Raw genomic sequence first — 17,108 nt, forward strand, 5'->3', positions numbered from 1 at the left:
GTGAAGTTTCTTGGAAGAATGTTCACTGCTTTTGGCACTGTGGAACCTACATGTTTAAAAGCCACGCCTCTAAAAGCCCCGTGCCGCTGATTAAGTTTACTTCCTTTGAGGGTCACAAATTTGGCTTTTCTAAATGGCATGAAATGCACCATGTTCTTCAAGTAAATAATAATAAAATAAATACTACTTAGCACATTCTGCTGAAATACTATTAAGGAACTTACTATTCCTTTTGAGGAAACGAGCAGTAAATACCTCTTCTCTATACCATACTCCACTGAGACCAATAAAGCACATCAGAAATAAGCCGTTATCAGTTCTTTTTATTTCGTTTTAAGAAACAACTCTTAAAAAAAAGGTTTCCTTGTCTTTTGATCTTATGTCGAAATACAAAATGAAATAAAATGAATGAATGATACACAGATTCATATTTCTGAAGATGTTTCTGATGTGGCTCACACACAAACAGCACACAGTTACAAGACAAATTACATCAACTATTTGTTTAAGTGTGTGTGTGTGTGTGTGAGTCCATTTTAGGATTCATTCACAGATTAGTTGTAGACACCAACTACAGAAAGGTAAGAGCTACTGAGAGGAATTAGAGGATCTGGTGTTTAAACCTGAAAAATATCAAGTATTTACAACCAAGACTTTCCATGACTGCATGAGTGACAAATGCCAACACTTCAACGATTACAATTTTCCTAGATTATAAAAACAGTTTATCGTTCAACAGCTGTACAAGTCCCTCACTAAGAGCTGTAACTATAGAAACAATAACAGCGTGATAACAACGTGATCAGGATCTTACTGGAGTCGTCTTGACGATGCTGACGATATTAACGTGGTGAGACTTGTCGATGGTACATCCTGCCTTAAATAATTACAGAAAGACTTTGTGTCATCACTGATCCTTTTCCTGTCTGGCATCCAAACAAGACGCACAACTGTCATTTTACTGTACTGATTATGTGCTCTATTTATTTAGTAATTATTTATTTATTTATGTTTCCTGGCTATGCCTATACACGTTTGTCTCAAAACCATCACTAGGATAATAATGATTGTAGCTTTCAGATATTAGAAAGCTTTTATCGTTCCACCATTGAGAGCATCCTGTCCAACTCTATCACTGTCTTTTATTTCAGCTCTACAGTGTCGGGAAAGAAAAACAGGAAGTACACATCATTTAAGATGAATAATATACTACATTTTTAATACTATTGTATTTTTAATAAGGTAAATCTATACACGTAATAAAACCGTAAAGTTGGCATGTCTGTACACTAAAGCTAGTTACAAAAGAAAAAATTTGGCGGGATGTAAAATGAGTAACAGAACACATCAAAGTGTTTTTTAGATTTTTTGTCTGTCTGTTTGTTTGTACACGCATCACGTAAACATTTCTGAACGAATTTTAACGGGGTTTTCACAGGTGTATTTGGCCGAGCTTGAGGTAACATACAGTATAGGCTTTGTTTCATCACAATCGGCCTACGGGAAAAGAAAATATGCTACTTTAAATTTTCAATGGAAAATGCCCTTATATATCAGAAAAACACAATCGATCTTGAAAAAAATCATTACCTCATCTTAAAATTTAACAGATGGCGCTGTGCAATGAAATTCCATGCGAACAATGTCGTGGGCACATTTAGTATTATATAACAAGGCTATGCAGTTAATATGTGCAGTAGCTATAGAATAGATAGTACTTTGCAATGGAAAATTACACTGTTATATGGAAAAACTAATTTCCTTTTGAGATGCAAATGTCCTAATATGAGGACACCATTTTATTATGCCATTCACATTGAGAACTCTTAGGTATCATTCTTTTGCCAAACTTCTTCCTGGTTAAAGAAATTGACTAAATTTATAGTTAACAGATAATAACAAAGAGAAATAGTAAGTAAAAATTGCAATGTACACAACCTTGTTATATAATATTTACTGTATTCACTGTATACATAAATCTACTTATTTAACCTTTAATATTTGCTCTGATGTGTATATATACACAAAACATGTTTGCACTTCTGGTGGACACACACACTGCATTTCTTTCCTGAGTACCTGTACTGTGCAATGACAAAGTTGTATCTATCTTAAATACATATTTTTTGTTCTTGTACAATTTATGTTGAGAAATACTATAAAACAGCTCTTCAGTAGGCCAGAGGAGAAGCTGTTAGAAAGATATCGGGTTGCTAAATGGATTGTATTACCAGGAAGCAGAGAACGCATAAATTACTCACTCATCGTTATTACTGCTTCAACCAGCATTCAGGTCCGGGGGGGTGTCTGGAGCCTATCCCAGGAGACTTGGGGCAAAAGGCTGAATACACCCTGGACAGGGTGCCAATTCATCGCAAAGCACACACACACACAATTTGAGAACACCAATTAACTTAACCTACATGTCTTTGGACTGTGTGAGGGAACCAGAGAACCCAGAGGAAATCCACCAAGCACGAGGAGAACATGTGCACACGAGACGAGAATCAAGCCTGGCCGGGAATCGAACCCAGATCCTGAAGTTGCAAGGATCAAGTTGGAACTGGTTTTACGAAACTGTCATAGAAAGGATCGAGTAGCTATTAAAGCCTGAACAATTTAAAAACCTTTTGCACTCAAAGATTTTGTAAAGCTGAAAATTTTTCCTGACTAATAATGGAATAAAAATATGCATCATATAGTTAAATAAATACACTACTTATATATCATATTATCTACATATATATCACTACATATATATCATATTATACTAAATATATATCACTACATTATACTACACATTAGCATGTATATATCATATTGTAGTAAATCAAGGTTGAGAAGAAAATATTTTATAGTATTTTATAATATTTTATAATATAAGGCACATTATTGCTGGTGTAATAAAAAAAGATTTCAACAAGATTTCACATATACAGACTATTGATAAGGAAGTAACGAGTCAGTCACTGGAGAAGAATTGCAGGACGACATAAAAGCAGCAAGAAAAACAATCGCACAAAGAACAATAAGCAATAAATTACCATAAACACAGCAACATACATCTAAATGCATTTAGACCACTTTGGGAACAACATAGTCTGGTCTAACAAACAAAAACAGAACTTTTAAGCATTAGTTCAGCTTATAATATTAGAATAATAAAAGAGAAAATACATATGAGCTTGATAACACCACAGTGACACAGTGTAAGTACAGTATAGAGTCATGATACAGAGCTGCCTCTCTTCAAACACATGGCTAAAATAACACGTGACATGAATCCTACAAAAAATGTATGAGTGATTTTGAATTTGAGCCTGAATACATCTATAAAAGTGCTAAATTGATTGTGTAAATTTGCACTAGGACTTTTTCAGTTACTCCAAAGCTGTTGAGCACATGGGGCTACAAGTTCTGCTATTTCCCTTGCACTGGTAAGTTTTTAAAGTTTTTAAATATTTGTTGTATGGATTTAAGGCCTTGCCCAAGCATCCAACAGTGGCAAACCAGCAGCAGTGGTGCTCAAACCCCTGACCTTCCGATCAGCAACCCATAGCCTCAACCACCTGAGCCACCACTGCCCGACACTGGACCTAAAATAATGTGCTTAAATACCCAAACTGTATTTAAATTCTATGGAGAAAAAAAAAATCACAAAAGGTCTTCCCACTGATGACCTGCTGTGCTCATTCTGACCCTTTCAGTTCTGGTCAACAAATCAATAACATCTTTTCATTGTAAGCAACATTTCAGAGTAGAGGAATGTGCACCTAAAACTGTTTAACAGGAGGGGAAAAACCAAGTATGTTTTGCGAATCGTTCTAAAGTATCATTTGGACGAGATAAGATTACCAAACAGACGTGTCTGTGTGTGTGCGCATGCATGTTAAGTGATGTTGCAGGAAGATATTTCTGCAATGACTGATGCTCAGAGCATAAGTAATCTCTCAAAAGGTGAAATCACACAAATAGGAGTGTTTCTGTGAATCACACTGCATCCCATTTCTGATTGTTTTGACCCTTATTATTCCTGCTGGAAGCAGTATGTATCCTGGCTGCACAGGCTGCACTTGAAAAAAAATGCAGATTTATCTGGAATCATTACATCTGTAAAATATTTTCTGTAATCTCCATTGTAAAATCAATATGTTTGATTTTCAAAAAAGACAAGAGAGAAAAGCAAGTCCATATAAACTGACAATCTTTGCAGACATGTCAATCAGGACTGGATATCGTTTCCCTGGGGGCAGGTCTACAGGAGATTTTTATTGACTTGTTTCAGTCATGCGAGCTTTTCCTCCAAGCTGCCATGTTTATGACTACATGTTATGATCACCGACAGGAAAGTACCAGCAGAAACACCTGCACAAAACACAACACTTAATGAAGCAATACCTAATAAAAACACTGATGACTGGTCCACTGATACACACCTCAGAAAGTTCAGGAAATTGACAGTGAGGAGAAAAAACATAAACACTTTTGCTTTTGTTATTCAATATACATTCTATGCATATATTAACTTCAAATTTGCATCTTTATGTTCCGGTAAAGATTTTACTCATGTCCTATGCTCATTCTGAGCAGAATACTAATTCATACACATGCTGATTGGAAGCAGCAAAACCCTGCAAATATAACTGCTGAGCTCAACCGTTATCATTGATAACAAAAGGAACGCAGGGCAACACAAGTTCAACTGCCTACAAAAAATCGAAAATTGCAGATAGGACTGTAGTGATCATCTAGTCTTGATGATAAGATTATGAATTGCAGGCTTTAAAGCTGATTTCATTGGTTTATTTTTAACTAGGCTGACAAGTTTCTACATGAAACTCGGCCAGTGTAAATGATTCAATGGCACACTGGGCTGATATGGAAAAAATACATTGCAATATCTGAATGTTTCCATACACTAAGCATTGTGTAAAGTGTGGAGGCTTATTATGTGCAAAAAAAAAAAAAATCCACTTAGTGAAATATATGAAGGATTTTACAAGGAAAATAATATACAGAATTATATACAACTTTCCGTATACATTCACTTCTAGCATCATCTAAAATTAGGGGGGAAAAATGAAAGATAGACATAAAAATGATGTTGGAAACACAACAGTGGTTTATCTTAGGAAAATCACTGCTGTGGAGAAAAGAAAAAAAAGACACCTTCTGCTGTACCAAATTTGCTTAGGCTGAGTCAAACAGAAACACCAATGTTAGGCTATGTTTGCCAACTGAAAAGAAATACTTGCACTAAAGTACACTAAAGTCAAACTAACATCCACACCCTGTCCTACTGTAAAGACTGCAGGAGAGAACAGGCTCGCTCTGATGCCTCAGGAGTCTTGGTGGCTTTGAAACAGTGAGAACAATGAACTGCATCTCTTTTAGCAGAATGTCCCGTGTCTCCATCTGACCGAAGACGAGACAGCTCAAGAAACTCGATGACGTTATTCCTACTAAAGAGCTGTAGCACGACTTCCAGTAAAAAAATTTACTGATAGTGATGCTTCAGGCATTAAAAACATTTAATCATGATGACTAAGAAACTCCAGACAGACACATCGCACATCACTCAAGCAAAACCGCTGACGCTCAAGTAAAATCTGAGATATGTGATAAATCACCTGTTACCCACCAGGCCTGCATGGTATGTACCATATAATTGTTTCTACATGATCTTACGCTGCAACAACATTTAGAAACATTTATTGTGATATTGTGTATTTTATATTAATCTGCTGACCATTAAGTGTTGTGTAAGAGCTCCATGAATTAACATTCAGTTACAATGCGAGTGGGAGTTAGCACTTAAGCCAAAAAAACATGGCAAAAGCTCAGTCTTTGTCTCCTCAATTATCCCCTGGAAGCCCAATTCCCATTATCCCATTGGACACGCCTTCTCGCCAGCGCTCACAGCTGTCACGGCGTACGCCTGTGACGGGCGTGCGCCCAAATCTACTATCGCCCTTTCGCTCACTCCGTAGGCTCCCTAGATAGGTGGCACCACCCCTTCTGCAGGTATGCAAAGGGACGGAGCCGCCTATTCGGGCCGGCTGGCAATAATTAACGTTAATAGGATCTCGGGCTTGCTCCGCATTATAAAAGCAAGGTGCGAAAGATTAGCCCGGGGTCTGGGAAGTATGTGATGCGGTGGAGTGTAGGAGAGTGGCATGTGAGCGGGGCGATGTGACGCGCCCCAGGGATTTTAATAAGGACACTAAAATTTCGCCCTTTGATCTCTGCGCTTAGGACAGTGCGGGAATGGGCTACGAAAGCTCCCGCGGCATCTTCACTTCCGCACCGAGCCTGCCTTCGTGTCCCCGCCACCAAAGAGGAAAAGGCCGCGAGGAGGACTGCATTCAGGCCCCCCGATCCCAGCCAGGAAAGCCGCCCAGCCCACAGATGTCGGCAAGGACATCCCACAGAGCCGCGCCCACAGAGAGCTGGGAGGGGCCAGGCCGGCCACCGACAGCGGGAGAAACACTGTCATGAGGGAGCATGCAGGAGCGCTGCCTCCGCGTGCTCGGTTCTGCCACTCTGTCCACCGCCACCTATCGCCAGCTGTGTGCCCACTTGCCAGCGTGGCACTGCCCCCAGACCTGCATGTGCACCTTCTTTTCTTCCCTTTCTCTCCATTCTCCCTCCTTTAACCCTTTTCCTCCTAATTTTTTCCTAAATAAATTAACCTTTTTCCCGTAAGACCTCGCCCCGTGTCCGTTGTGTGTATTTTTTTTAAAGTCAATGGACTGTTCCTCATTATCTCTCCACATTGTGTCATTCACAACATATAAAAAAACACACACAACCATTTACCATACTCAAGCTAACTTACAAAAGGCCACTAGTGAGGGAATCAATCAGCTGCAGATTTAAATCAGTAAATTTTTGACCTCAATACATAATCTACACTCAGATAATACAAAACATAAGCCAAATTTCATTACCGTTATTAAACTAAAACGTCAGAGTCTGCGTTCACATCGGTCTCGGACTAGACCATGAACTCTACTGGTATTTACTGAGCTGGATAATCACACATCCTTGCTTGTTAAGGAAATAGGATTCTGTCATTTGTTTTATCTAGAGCCACGTCCTAGTCAGTACTCATCAAACTTTATCTCACTGTTCACGCCCACATAGATCGGTTTGTGACCGATAACATGACCTTATTGAACATTACAAACGATATATGAAGCTCTGCCGTTAGTCACAGGTCCGTGTTGGGCTAAATGGCTCAGTGGATCAAACAGATGCCTACGTTTAACAGCAATCCCTAAATCAGTGTGTATAATCACCATGACACAGCAATAATCCTGCCTGTGACTTTTTTACAGTGCTGATATTTTGCTTTCGTTTGTTAGTTTAAAGGTGGCACAGTGGCGTAGTGGTTATCTCTGTGGTCTTTCACCTTCAGGGATCAGGGTTTGATTTCCCGCCTTGAAAATCAATCAATCAATCACATAAAAATCTAAATCACCATATGGATCTTGTGCACTTATTTAACTACGCCTGGAAGATAATTTTTTACAATAATTAAAGCATTTGTTTATGTCTTAAATATGTTGGGGTTGATAAATAAACATTTAAAAACATCACTTGGATAGATTAAAAAAAATATTTGGATAGATAAATACGCTGGAATACAAAATATATCATTTTGTATAATTTCCTGTAATAGTTAAATGTCGCGGTTTAAAATGCAATCACAATATAGATCAAAACAATTTTAGCGAGTTATAGAGACCTAGCAGATTTTAACAATGGAGGCTTAACATAAGTTAATGTTAATACGTTTGTCATCTTTCGCCCTGAGAAAATGGTGATCGGACCTTATCAACACAGCTAAGAAAAACATAAATGTGAAAATTTGTTTGAGATTTTAGACCGATACAATTGATTGTTGCAAAACTAAAGTGAACACTTCTTTGCTAAACCTTTTTAAACCAAACTGATTCTACAAGTTCAACTTCTAAAAAAAACATTACAATTCTAAAATATTTTATAAATATATTTTTATATAGTAAACTTGGCAATAACTTTCCCTATAAATATTTTTAGATGGTTAAAGCGAGGGATGGGAATCACTACAGACCACATGAAACAATATTATTACAACAAAATTATTTTCTGCATGCAACAAAAAGATTTTTGAACTCTGAAAAAAAAGACGCTTGGGTAAAGGTTACTTTCAAATAAAATGTCTGAGTGCTCTTTGTATTTATGAAATAAAAAGGCCAAATTGCAGCAAACCCCAATCAAAAAGCTCAATAAGTCGCGTGCTGGTGGGTGTCACACATCAGCACTTGTGACATATTTTGAGCGACAAAACAAAAATTTAGATCACTAAAATCTTATAATTTAGGATTACATTTAAAACTAACAAACTATAATAAAATTCACTTAATGTAATATATTTATTATTTATTTTCCAAAGCCACAGGAAGCAGCAACAAGAGGGACAAAAGAGCCACATGCGGCTCCGAAGCCGCAGGTTGCCAACCTGCGTACTAAATGGAGGAATTAAAGTGCACAAACATGTTCTGATTATTTTCTATATAGAATTGCTACGATGATTTGAGTTACTTTTATGAAAGCAAACACTACCTATGTTCCTTAAAAAATAATAATAATGGGAGGGCGGCACGGTGGTGTAGTGGTTAGTACTGTCTCGTCCTCCATATATCATATCATTGAGTACAGTTGATGATAATGATAAATATTTTACTCTTAATAGTCTTGCCCCCCCCTTCAGAACGCCTCTCAGATTTTCTCTCATTAAAAATAAATGTTATCGCTGACATGAAGAGCCACGCACCACAACACTTGACAATGAAAAACAATGAACTTTTTCAAAACAAAACAAAAGCAAAATCAGTCGGGATCCGGTCAAAGACGAGAGGCTTTAGAATAGATCCTAAAATCACTACAGGTTTTGTTTGAAGCCGTTTATAAATTCAGTGGTTGCTGTTTTTGAGTCACCAAACACAAAATACTAAATGTAAGATAAAGCTTTAAAGCCCCTGTAAGTTAAATAAATAATATAATACACACACACACACACTCACCTAAAGGACTATTAGGATCACCATACTAATACGGTGTTTGACCCCCTTTCGCCTTTAAAACTGCCTTAATTCTACGTGGCATTGATTAAATAAGGTGCTAAAAGCATTCTTTAGAAATGTTGGCCAATATTGATAGGATAGCATCTTGCAGTTGATGGAGATTTGTGGGATGCATATCCAGGGCACAAAGCTCCCGTTCCACCACATCCCAAAGATGCTCTATTGGGTTGAGATCTGGTGACTGTGGGGGCCATTTTAGTACAGGGAACTCATTGTCATGTTCAAGAAACCAATTTGAAATGGTTCGAGCTTTGGGACATGGTTCATTATCCTGCTGGAAGTAGCCATCAGAGGATGGGTACATGGTGGTCATAAAGGGATGGACATGGTCAGAAACACTGCTCAGATCGCCCGTGGCATTTAAACGATGCCCAATTGGCACTAAGGGGCCTAAAGTGTGCCAAGAATCCCCCACACCATTACACCACCACCAGCAGCCTGCACAGTGGTAACAAGGCATGATGGATCCATGTTCTCATTCTGTTTACGCCAAATTCTGACTCTACCATTTGAATGTCTCAACAGAAATCAAACCTCATCAGACCAGGCAAAATTTTTCCAGTCTTTAACTGTCCAATTTTGGTGAGCTCGTGCAAATTGTAGCCTCTTTTTCCTATTTGTAGTGGAGATAAGTGGTACCCGGTGGGGTCTTCTGCTGTTGTAGCCCATCCATCTCAAGGTTGTGCGTGTTGTGGCTTCACAAATGCTTTGCTGCATACCTTGGTTGTAACGAGTGGTTATTTCAGTCAAAGTTGCTCTTCTATCAGCTTGAATCGGTCGGCCCATTCTCCTCTGACCTCTAGCATCAACAAGGCATTTTCGCCCACATGACTGCCGCATACTGGATGTTTTTTCCTTTTCACACCATTCTTTGTAAACCTTAGAAATGGTTGTGCGTGAAAATCTTTTGACACCATGGATGTGCTATTAAACAAATATTTTTAAGGAAATATAAGAACTATACAGTGCAGATGACTTAATATAATTTAATTATATTTAAAAGCTCCAAAAGTCTGTTTAAAAATGTGCTGACAGCATCACCCAAAAAAAATAAATCATAACTTAAACTTCACTTTTGTAAGTAGTTTATAAATCTTCACAGATCAGCAGATCGCCACACTGCAACGTGCAGAACCAGCAGTTTATCATGCCTGGTTTAATAAAATACATGAACTTCCTTCTAACATTTAGCACTGAGCAGTGTTTACAGCTTTTCAGGACTTTAGGCAGGAGGATCACATCACTCGCCCAATTTCTCCCTTTATCATGTCATTTATTTGTAAACTTTGTAACAAACTAACATATTTTTCTTTAATGCTTTTGTGTGTAAGAAATATATAACAAATTATAGCCATTATAATTACCCCCCAAAAACTTGCTTCACTATTTTCCATTGCATCGTACAGTATGTCTCATCATAGCTAAAAAAACAAACAAACAAACACTTAACAGTCTAGTGTTTTACCACGCTATGAAGTAAAGCTGTCAATTATAAATATACTGTTGTTTCAATTTAACATGATTTCTGGCAATCACAATATTCAATTCGATTCAGTAGCACTAATATATATTGACTGATTTGCTTCAAGCAGCCACATTTCATACATGTTTTAACTATTAAAAACTACTAAAAATATATAAAAATAAATATGTGGTGTAATGTTTGATTAATTTAAATGTCATATCTCATACAAAGTGCTGTGATATCTCTTTTTTACCCCCTGCAGTTCTTCTGTTCCACACTCAAATCAAGCAGTTGCTGGTAATTGCACTAACCCAAAATTAGAGGAGGTGACACTGTGACAAAACACGAGTATTTGGAGAAGGTGCAAGCGGCTTGTATTGTCTGCAAAAGCTGTGGTATATTTTTAAGAAGTTTGTTGAAGTAAGTGGATGTCCACATCATGTTCGCATCCCTTTTTTTTCCCTGTAGTTTGTTAAGAGCTTTAGACTTGCCAGAGACAGCTCGTGTGGTGCTGCACTGAGACAGACAAAACCAGGTCACTGCGACTGCCATGTTGATGAAGTCAAGCCTGGTGTCTAGTTTAATATGAGTAAACAATGGAGCAATTATTTTTCTGGCCTTGTTCCCTCCATGTTAACAAAAACTGGGTAAAGTTGTAGGAAGTAAAAAGTTGTACAACTTGGCATGAATGCAGTAGAAACAGGAAAGAACTGTGTCTGCTATGCTTTTCTTAGAACATAATAAGGATGTACGTACAATAGCGTTGGCCACTTATCACTGTAACCAACACCTCTTATGGATTTCATCGACATACTACAATCATGGGGAGACGGGAAAATCTGGATGGCGTTCTGATTGATAAGATAAGATAAGGTAAGTGAAGAGAAGATAAACTTTATAGGTGACAGAAATTCTTTGACAAGGCTCCAAAATTTACATACAATGCAAACACAAATAAGAACAATAAAAACACCAGAAGAAAATGCACTTAAATAAAAAATTAATAAATTTTACAGTTCAAAGCGCTGATTATTGCACCGGGAATCAATGATTTCTTATAGATGTTTTTCTGGGTCAGTGAGGCTTTGTGCGTCTGCCTGATGGCAATAGCATGAATGAACTATGCTGAGTTGTCATTGGGATGTCACTGTGAGTTCATATTACAGACTTCGAGTGCTCACCACTTTTATGACGAACATACAGCAGGTTATCTGCACGCCTTGGTCATGTACAGAGAATTTAGCATAAATACTGGATCCAATTTCTCACATAATTACTTTGTACTGTATGTAAAGCATGGGGCGTATTGGGATATTTATTCCAACTCACCAGACGCAATGACAACATAGTAGGCAGGTGATGAGCTCCTTGTAGGAGTAGGTGACCTGATCAGACAGACAGAGTAACTCCGTTTGATCCTATTAAACCTGGTGAGCACATGATCATGTGACAAGACGATAAATGAAACAGACAGGGATGTTGCTAGGAAGTAATATGATCGTTTTTATTTCAGCTTGTTTTTATATTCAGGTGTTTACAAGTTACATTTAGTACAGTTGTTTCTGTTTCTGCAATTATTTAGAAACTAATTTACTTTGAATGTATTATTCTTTTTTATTTAAATTACTTTTGCACATGTATATATCATGTGAGTATTATTTGGTACATAACTACCCAAGATTTCCGATCATAATTTAAAAATTAATAAATAAATTACAATATGGAAGAATATTTGCATTCCTGTAAAGAAGCATTTGCCTAAATGTAATGTTAGGTATATATATATATATATATATATATATATATATACGGTATAAATAACTAACTAAAAAATTATTTATTTTGTACTACACATAGATCAAAAATTCTTGAACATACAAAAACCTCAAAAAATCAAGTAAGAAATGTAAATGTTGTCATGCTTTTTATGCAGAGAAAACACAACTTTCCTGTTTACTCATTTATTTATAGTGCGGTTTTGCCAGGGGCAATAGGGCGGTGATGTTGAAGGTGAAGAGAAATCTACAGAGTGAACAGAAAGGGGAATGAGACCAGAGACTTCCTTCCAACAAACTCAGAATGTGAACGCAAAAATCTCAAGTCTCTCTTGTGTTGATCCACTTATAACTGAGTTTGAATCTTTAAAAAGGACTTCATGTGAACACACACTGAATAATTTTTAAAAATCTCAATAAATTCTGAACCAAACAAACAAACAAAAAAAAGCTTTAACTCACCCACGAAGGGACGAAATGCTAGACGGTAAATAAACCAAACAAGTTATTCATTGTAACAAAATTACTTAATTAATACTAAGCTGCAACTTCATAGGTTTTTCTAGCTATCTGTGATTTACAAGACTACTGTGGATCATAGCTTGTCACTTAGCCATGTATCCTTAAGCAAATTTCCAAGAAGCCACACAGATCTCATGTCAGAAATGGGTACTCTGCTGTAAGTTTGTTATATGATAATGTAAATTCAAAAGCAACAGAGAGAAAAGTGATTGCACTGATGAGCCTTAACTTTACAGGAGCTATATAAGCCACATTTTTATTATTCATAACTAAACCTTGTAGTGTAACCTCGGTAGTGTAACCTCCTACTTTAAATGAAATGTTAACGTCTTCTACAGAGCTAAACCTAATACATTTGAAAAATTAATATCTATAAAACAGAAATTCTGTTTGTGTGCTCGTGTGTTTGTAGTGGCAGTGACGTCACAGGCGTTCCTCACTGACTGCAACAGTAGGTAGAGTCCTCACCAAAAGTAAAATTAGACAGTTTCCTCTATGGTGAAAACAGGCACATCTTACATTAATTTTTTTTTTTTACTTTTTTTAAAAAACATTTTTTTACATTATACAAAACAACGCTGAAGGTGTCCAAAATGTGCAATAATCCCCTTTAAACAGTTGATTTTGAGAGTGTGTCAGCTACTTATTCTCTGTAAAGTCTTCATAACGGCTCGCTCGATAACAACAGACTGTTACCTAAGGCCATTAACAACTAAATCTAACTAGAAATCCAGTATTGTTTCTTGAATATATAAAATAAAATCTGTGGTATGGTACTCTGTGTGTGTGTGTGTGTGTGTGTGTGTGTATATATATATATATATATATATATATATATATATATATATATATATATTTATATACATATATATATATATATATATATATATATATATTCAATTAAAGCTAAAGGCGTATATCTATCTAGCGTATATAGATATATGTATACATATATATATATATATATATATATATATATATATATATATATATATATATATATATAGATAGATAGATAGATAGATAGATACGTAGATGTATACATATATCTATATACATATATAAAGCCAAAATTGAGTTGTTACTCAATACAGAAAATAATCTACTGGGTGACGCATGAATTAGTATTTCCATGCGATTTTCTACCGAATTTTATTTGAAACACCTCTGCTTAAATGAATCATCTTTAGCATCATTCTCAACAGCTGACTTCTGTTGATACATGTTAGTACATTTTCAGAAGTTCACTCCTAATCACCTTGTAAAAGCAGCTTCCTGATGCATTTTAAATGCTACTACCTGATTTTTCAAACTTGGCCAAAAAAAGGAAGGACACTGTACTATTCTGCTAGCTCGCCTTTAGCTTTAATTTGAATGCATGCATCATCAAAACATTTATTTCCCATTCCTGAGTTAAGGGCAGGACACTGTGATGGCTGGTTTATGAGTCAAAATAATTCCTCTAAAACCTCACTTTAACAATTAAAGACGTTGCCGTTCTGATACCTGAGAAGACCAGGGAAGAAAAAGGCGCACGTGTGATACCCTGGTCATTTAGTTCATTCAGGTCGTCAGCTGACTTTATTACTCAGTTAAAATAAAGGAATAGCATAGTTACTAGAAAACTGCCCAACCTGGCAACACTGCTTGTGCAACTTTGCACAGCTTGTCAAGGTAAACACTGATTGTTTCTTTTCAAGAACACCACTATGTGTTTTCACTATTTTTCCGTTTAACAATAGCAAATGAAAAAATAGCCCTGAAATTCCACAAAATTGATGGTTCAGCACTATACTTCCAGGTTTTAATATTCTTAGCACAATTCCAGTAATTTCAGCAACTTGCTTAGATGTTTCCTCGCTTAATCCAGGCTAATAATTTGGCTCTTCTAAAAGAGAGTGACAGATTTTCCACTACCATGGGATACAACTTCCAAAATGGTTGTTTAAGAAATTAGAATCTTCTTACTGCTTTATCAGTCTGGGTTAAAAGAACGTTTTTGGCCAGTCCGTGTATATAACTGACTGATGAGCTTCTGTTTTTACTAATCAAGCCCAATCTTTCCTATTTCAAAAGACTTTGAAGTAACCATGGACATGATTATTTCAACCTGATTAAATTAAAGCAGAAGCAACACTCTGTTCTGAAACTTGAGCTCTGACTAAATCCAATCATGTCGAATTTGCCTTGGGGCTGCAGTGGAGAGCTCCACCTTGCTTTTAACACACAGGACCGAACTCATCATCCACCTGGCTTGCACTGACAACATGACTGATGAGTTTCAGTCTTCGAAGAAAACTAGATGAGCTTAGGAAGAATGACAAAGGAGGATGTTTTCGTTTGTTGCGTATCTGCCAAAAGTCGCTACGCAACACAGTAAAGAAAAAAGAAAAAAGAAAAAAAAAAAGATCATGTGCAGGAAAGATACTGACTCAGTGTCCTTGTAGTAAATGTGCTTAAATATTCACTTGCCTCGACAGGCAATTCAAGTTAAATTTAGGTTAATATAGATATTATTTAATATCTATATTAATATTAATATAATAATATAATAATATAATAATATTAAATAATATTATTAACCTGTTTGATTGGTCTCACTAAATGGGATGGGAATCACTGGGGACCAGCTCATACAATACCACAATACCTAGGTGCGGATTTGATTTGTATAGGATGGGTTCCCTGTTGAGTCTGGGTCCTCTCAAGGTTTCTTCCTATTACCAACTCAGGGAGTTTTCCTTGCCACTGTCGCCCTTGGCTTGCTCACCAGGGACTATCTAATCATTTTAAATCATGCACACTCACATTCCATACAAACTTAAATAATTATTTTGATTGTGTAAAGCTGCTTTGCAACAATGACAACTGTTAAAAGCTCTATAAAAATAAAATTGAAATGAAATGAATTTGTATAGCGTTTCAGTTAATATCACCATTTCATACATATGCTGATTATAATTATAGATTTTTTTTATTTTGTTACAATTCTAAACAAATTTAATATAAACAAACTAAATAATTTGCTCCTGCCATAAAGGATACTTGTACTACCAGCCATTGTGTGAATAAATAGGGTGCACTACCAGTAGGAGTACAGCAACATTTTACAACCTCAAATGCAAACATTTGTAAATTAAAAATGAATTTAATTTAATAAATTTTGGAGTCAGGGTGACGATACATGAATTGTCACAACAAAAAAAAGAATTATGATACGTAACTGAATTGCTTCACCACCGCCTCCACCACACACAAACACATGTCTAAAATTTAACCCAAATATCAAGAACTTAAAATTTAATCATTCTATCGGTATTAGAGCTGGGTGAGCTATATTTGGAAAAAGACATAGGATGAGACAATAGTGTTTATATTGATATAGTTTGATGTTGAGTTACATAACCTGTTTCTTCTGTGAAGCAGTGCCAGTGTTTGCATCTCTCCTCTCCCACACTCATCAGTTCATCAATTTTTGTAAACTTCCCAAAATAATTTAAAGAGTTTGAATTGATTCTGAATCAAAAACTAACCCACCTTCAGTTAACCGAATCAACCAACCGAAATCCATTAACTTGCATAACTGCTTAAATCACACAGCTCTAATAAATCTTGAATCAATGGGCCGTCATTGAGAAATAAGTTTGCAAAATCGACATGCTGTTACTTGCATTTTTCTATAATCTGGGAAACAGACCTTATTGTCTTTTTTAGACCAGAGACAGCCTTTGGTGGCCATGTGTGAATGGGACAGTTAAAAAGTCACTTTTGGTACAGTTACCTTTCACACCTAATGTCACCCATACTTGACTACACAGGAAACATTCCCGAGATCACCATTTCAAGTGGCCAGGATTTAATGATTCGTCCCTAGGTATGAAACACAGTGCTCATATTAACCCAACAATGTCGACTTTCAAGTCAATTGTACTCAGAACCTGACCTGGAGCCCTGATGTAAAAGCCTTTTTTTAAAATAGACAATTTCTATGGAGAATTTCTGAAAATAGACTAACAGTCTATGAAGATAAACAGTTGTTAAAAAGCTTGGCACCAGCAGTCAGCATCAAGTCTATACCTTAGGTCTTGTGTAGCTGAGTACCCGACGCTGTATCCTATGGTGTAGCCTGACGTGCAGCTCTTCAGAAATGTAACTACAATGTTATTAGTTCACCTCATAGCAACGCAGTTCTGGTGTCTTCTACGGATTCCTGGC

At 36.5% G+C, this 17,108-nt stretch overlaps 1 protein-coding gene across 4 annotated transcripts in view; it reads right to left on the minus strand.

Moving 5' to 3' along the window:
• The window catches only part of tmem63ba (transmembrane protein 63Ba), a 40,335-nt gene that overhangs the window by 21,256 nt on the left and 1,971 nt on the right, over window positions 1-17,108 (minus strand). The window contains exon 1 of one of the 4 annotated variants that reach the window (XM_053502221.1): window positions 11,926-11,981. The exons of the other annotated variants lie outside the window; for them this stretch is intronic. The gene's annotated coding sequence lies outside the window, so the exon portion shown is untranslated. Of the gene's footprint in view, window positions 1-11,925; window positions 11,982-17,108 lie in introns of those variants that run through there. 4 annotated transcript variants of the gene reach the window in all.

The sequence above is a fragment of the Clarias gariepinus genome, chromosome 8, assembly GCF_024256425.1.
Source record: "Clarias gariepinus isolate MV-2021 ecotype Netherlands chromosome 8, CGAR_prim_01v2, whole genome shotgun sequence".
NCBI lineage: Eukaryota > Metazoa > Chordata > Actinopteri > Siluriformes > Clariidae > Clarias > Clarias gariepinus.